Source organism: Lathyrus oleraceus, chromosome 4 (genome assembly GCF_024323335.1).
Source record: "Lathyrus oleraceus cultivar Zhongwan6 chromosome 4, CAAS_Psat_ZW6_1.0, whole genome shotgun sequence".
Taxonomy (NCBI): Eukaryota; Viridiplantae; Streptophyta; class Magnoliopsida; order Fabales; family Fabaceae; genus Lathyrus; species Lathyrus oleraceus.
Window position 1 is genome coordinate 64167419 of NC_066582.1, and position 5881 is coordinate 64173299.

The following is a 5881-nucleotide window of genomic DNA, read 5'->3' on the forward strand; positions in this document are numbered from 1 at the left end:
GATTTTTTTTTTGATATTCTTGTATTTAATCCTCTTCTACCTTGAATGCCCGAAAAGTTGTCGCCATTCGTACATTCATGTTCAAGATAATTAAATAGGGGCAACTGTCATACCCCAAAGTTTGCCCTAATTTTTTTCATTTTTATTTGGCTCATGATCCTCACTTCATTTGCATATCCATAATCATTTAGAGCATTCATTTACAGTTGCATTTTTAAAACAAGAGTCATTGATTCAAATGTCCTTATCATTTATGCCTAATATTGAGCTAGGGTTTCTCTGCGGATTCAACCTATGGAATCTTGGTGATACAATTGACTTGGGAGATGCATCTCTTGGACTTAATGCTTGTGGAACCCTAATTCATGGAATATGGTCCTTGGTCACTATGTATGGCATCATGGTATTGATCTTTGGAAGCAATTATCAAGTTTGATTTTTGTAAAGCAAGGGTCAAATTTAGGTTGATTATTTGTTGACCATTCTTTATGGAAATCCTACATGGATAGTTTGCTTGGTTGTTCAGTTGATCCAAGGATTTACAATGTGGACTCAAGTCAAAGAAATCAAAATAAGATTCATACAAGATTCAAGATTCGTGTTCAAATTTAAGGGTCAAGAATTATTCAGAAGTCAATACAAGATCAAGTTTAAATTCAAAGAAGCCATTTTCATTACAAAATATCAAATCATATTACAAAGTCCAAATCATGAAAATTACAAAAAATTACATGTTTTGACCTAGAGTTGACTTTTGATCAACTATTGATATTTTGGTCAACTATTGACGTTTTGGTTAAACATTTGACCAAAGTCAACCACTAATCCTAAACCCTAATACCACTTTTCTTCATTTACAAGCCATCTCATATCTTTGTGTTTCTCCAAGTAACCAAGTCTTTAAATTTCTCCATGAAGGAATCTTGACTCGTGAACATTGTGTGCCATGCCATTTTGATCAATGCCAAGTCTTGTTCATCCTACCACACCAGACCTGCAAAATCACATACGCTACAATTAGAATTCATTCACACATGTACATATACATAACACAAGCCACCAAACCAAACTTGACATATTCAAACCTAACTATTACGTCAAGTTAACTCATGCCATATGGGATTGTCTAGATTTCTAACATGTATGCCATTTCCACATTCCATTAACCTACACTTTTTTTATTTAAATAAACTTTATAACAGTTCATACTTTTCTACACCAATTCAGTCACAATTCAATCTAATTTCCTAACACTAACTTCAAACTTTTCATAACAATTCCTAAAACTCACATTCAAACAATAATAACTTCTAACAACAGGGATGTCACAGAGATAACAACCTTTTTAACTCATTAACACAAACTCTTGTTTTCACATCAAACTAATTCTAACAGTTCCTAAGATAACTAATATCACATAACCAACTCACATAATTTCCTACTAACCAACTTCAAAATTCCACTCCATTTCTAACATAACTCTAAAATAACTTTCATTAGCAAGTACTGACCAAGATGACTCGGTCACGACTCAATCATCAACTTTCTATCCACTTCCTATATCATTCCAAGATCTAACTCGTCAACATTAAAAAATCACTAACATTGACTAATTCCTAATTTCACATAACAAGCATCTAACAAGGCATGTATGGTCACTTCAACAATACAATAATTAACATTCAGTTGTTCATGACAATTCCTAATTCAATACCATTATCCTAACATCAATTCAACAACTAACTGTTTGGTTATGCATTAACAGTCCTAACACAACAACTCCATAAACAATTCATTCACAAGCAGTTCACTACACTAACCTACTGACTTCGATTCAAAACTGATATCATAGCAATTCATTAACATCCCAACTTCACCAACTAATCACCAAGTTGTGTTGGTAACCGGTTAACCAAAGGGGTTAACCGGTTACACCTATGCATGTTTGGCTTCACTCAAAACTTCATTCAACTCCATCCTAAACAAATTTAACATTTCACTTCACTAATTTAGATTCAGATAACAATAACTGACTGAAACTAACACCAACTGCAAGTTACTAAAATTTAACTCATTTTTAACTAATTGTAATGCCATTCATTCTAACAATATTTCAAAATTTCAAATTCATTTTCTAACAACAAGTTAATCTGATTCATTACCATTCAACATAGATAACTAATATAATTCACTAGATACTAACCAAACTAACAACTTTAACAGAAACATGTGACAGAGTTACAAACCTATTAACACATTTCAACAAATCAAACTCACTTCAAATTAGCAAAAACTAACTAACCAACTAAATTCACTAACCGCATCTAACTACATTTAATAGCTCTCTAACTCTGTTGAGTTCACAACTAACTTTTCTCTTCAATTCCAAACTTTCTAACAGTGCCCTAACTTCTAACTCCCCTGCCCCATAGCTTGCCCGAGTTAGTTACATCATCATCCCCTATAAATCATTTCACACTCTTCAATCATCTTGAAAAAAACAAATTCCACAGAAAAATCCTCACTCTCTGCATCAATCTCACTCTCTGAAATTCTTTTTCTCTCTGCAATTTAACACAACCTCGTCGCTCTCCTCTCACATGTGCACAACAACAACATGGAGCAATAACAATATCCTACAGACTAGGTATTTGAAGAAGGAGAAGGAGAAGAGACCAGTGTGAACAGAGCCAAGAAGTTCAAAGCTACCTGGAGTATTTTCCCCTGGTATTGCCATTTCCATCTTCAATTTTGGATTCTTCAACATCTCCGAAGACAAATATCGGTCTTGCATGTTGGTGACATCCTCCAATGCCTCCTTTGTTTGCTCGATTTTTATACCAACATGTAGACTTCATTGAGGGCTTTTACTGTCAGGCCCAACGCCACACTTGGCTTAACACTCCATGATTATGGTTCACACCTTTCTGCAGAATTGTGCTAATTTCTCTTGTTTTTTTCTTCTTCTCTTTAATTCTTTTGTCATGCATTTTAGTCCATTTTAATTCATAAATGCATATATTTTCCACACATAAAAAACACATGAAAAATATTAAAAATAGAAGTAGCTTAGTGTAGGTTTAGGGTTAATTAGGAATTAATTGGATTTTAGCTCTTTATTCTTCGTTTAATTTTCAATCTAATTTCATCAAAGGTTATGATTGTTATAAATTCCTTGATGACCATAGTTTGTTAATCAAATAAAAATCTATGTGCTTGATAAATCTGTAACATGATATTTATCTCGGACTGATTGGTTGATCAAAGGTATCTATGATTAATTGACCTAGTTGTTCAAAGTATTCACCTATATTCATAGACTTTAGTGCAATTCAAATCGAATAATTGACAAGTCTTCTTCCACACAGACAATCATCTTCAACAATCAACATTAACAATACTTGTCTCTTTAGACCACACATATTATTTGGACTTTCATACATTCTTTGGGTTAATCACCTTATGGTTAAAATACCCACCTCTGAGCCAGACCCTTCTCTTTGGGTTAATCACCTTTTATAGTTAAAATACCCTTCCTCCTTTTTTCATTGTCATATGAGCTTCATGTCCAAGAAACTTTCTGGACTGGTTAATCACCGTCTATCGGTTAAAATACCAGACTTTCATTCATGGGTTAATCACCACTTCTTGGTTAACATACCATTATGCATGGTTAATCACCGTTTATCGGTTCAAATACCACATTCTCATTCATGGGTTAATCACCACTTATTGGTTAATATACCTTTACTGTATTTGGTTAATCACCATTTATCGGTTAAAATACCACATTTTTATCCTTGGGTTAATCACCAATTCTTGGTTAATATACCCTCATACATGATTAATCACCATTTATCGATTAAAACACCACATTCTCATTCATGGGTTAATCACCACTTATTATTTAATGTTAGAACAAGATTTTGGTTCTGCAATTTATCTCTAAGTTTTGATGATAACAAAAAGTGAAACATTTTGGTACCCTAATAAAATTTTCTAAGTATGCAGAACTCTAACGAAAAAATGAATCTGATGAAACAACACCTGACATCACACAAAGTCCAGAACAGCTGACTCAGAGTTAAAGATATCGTATCTGACGCTGAAGACAAGTTGTCCAAAAGAATTACTCACATAATCTGAAGACATCTGAAGATCCTTATATCAGAAGACTTTCTAAATTGAAGATCAGTCAAAGAACTTCTGAAGAAGACACAATATACAACTATCTGAAGAATACAAGATCTGAGAAAAGAATATGAATTCTGTGCACTCTGAATCACGCCCAACAGAATAGAATCAATAACTTAACAAGGAAGTATTCCAAGCATGGTATGAATCTCTATATGGATAATATTGAATACTCTCTAAAACTGCTATAGAAAGGACAATAAAATTAATGTCATTAAGTCCCATAATTAGCAAGACGTCAGCATCAATGCTCTATTCAACGGTATCATCTCCAAGCACTATAAAAAGGCCCGACTATCATCATACTAAGACACGAAGCTATCACACAAGAATTCTGCATATCTAATTTGAATCATATACCAAATTCTTGTTATTCTATATTTCAGTTATCACACACGAGTTGTTGCTCTAAGTGTGATAATTGATCATCGTTTTTAATTGTGTTCATATTGCTTATCTAGAAGCACCAAACACATTCTTGTAATTCTAAAATAGTTGTTGTAAATTCCTCAAGTGACTTGTGAAGTCTGTAGACTTGAGAGGGCTAAGAGATCATTGTACTCTTAGACGTTTGTTGTAATATTTCTAGATTATTGGGTTAGGTCCTTATTAAAGGCAAAATCACCTTGGCCGGGTGGACTGGAGTAGCTTTGATTTTCAAGTGAACCAGGATAAACTTTTGTGTTGTTTGTTATTATCTTTGTGTGTGTAGCGTTGCTAAAAGTTTTTATTGTCCGTGAAAACAATTCAAATCCCCCTTTCTTGTTTTTCTCTATCTTCAGTTATATATCCTTCCCGCATTGGTTAATCACTGTCTATCGGTTAAAATACCACATTTTTATTCCTGGGTTAATCACCATGTCTTGTTTAGCATACCTTCATGCATGGTTAATCACCATTTATCGGTTAAAATACCTCATTCTTAGTTTAGACACTACACTCTTCGGTTCAGACACACCTACCTATGGATTCAAACAACACAATCCTGGTTCAAACACACATCACTTTCCTCATTTCACAACTCTTCTACACTTCAAGAAACTTTCTCTCTGTTTTTTAGTTTAATTCAATCAACTCTTTCTTTTATTTTACCACACAAACCTTTCCAAAACATATTTTTTCAGAATCAGCTAACATCTATACACTTCTAAGATATGATTATAACTGATCCCTAAAATAAACCAACACATTCGTATTTTCTACCATGAACTACGAAGCTCTGATTTTCTCATTTCACTATGAGAATATGTAGGCAAGAGGGTTCGGATTCTTGGCGAGCACACTAATTATTAAATTTATTTTCCCTCTTTTATTAATCGCAAGTAATCTTTAGATAATAACACTCATTCGCGTAAATGACAAATAAGATGGTTCTCGTTGAGTAAAAAGGATGTGAGGGATGCTAATACATTTTCCTTGTATAACCGACTTCCTTACCTTGTTTCTCTTCCCCTTGGATTTTATCCATATTTCCCCTTTTCTTCGGGAATAAATAAAGTTTGGTCGAGACTATGTTGTATCTCTGAGCGTGCGATGCACTCAGGTATTTTTCACGGCGCGATAATTAGTAGCAAAGAGATTTTTGCAAAGAGAAGACATAAACTTTGAAGAAGTATTTGCACTGGCGGCTAGGATTGAAACCATTAGGCTAGTTGTTAGTATTTCAAATAACAACAATTGATCCATC

General features: G+C 33.6%; 1 long non-coding RNA gene across 1 annotated transcript; it reads right to left on the reverse strand.

Annotated features, from left to right (window-relative positions):
• Window positions 1-649: 649 nt before the first annotated feature.
• On the reverse strand, window positions 650-2983 carry LOC127135166 (uncharacterized). The gene is made up of 2 exons (XR_007808455.1): window positions 2710-2983; window positions 650-994 (listed from the first exon to the last, which is right to left on the reverse strand). It is a non-coding gene; the product is annotated as an uncharacterized LOC127135166 (long non-coding RNA).
• Between the last annotated feature and the right edge of the window lie 2898 nt (window positions 2984-5881).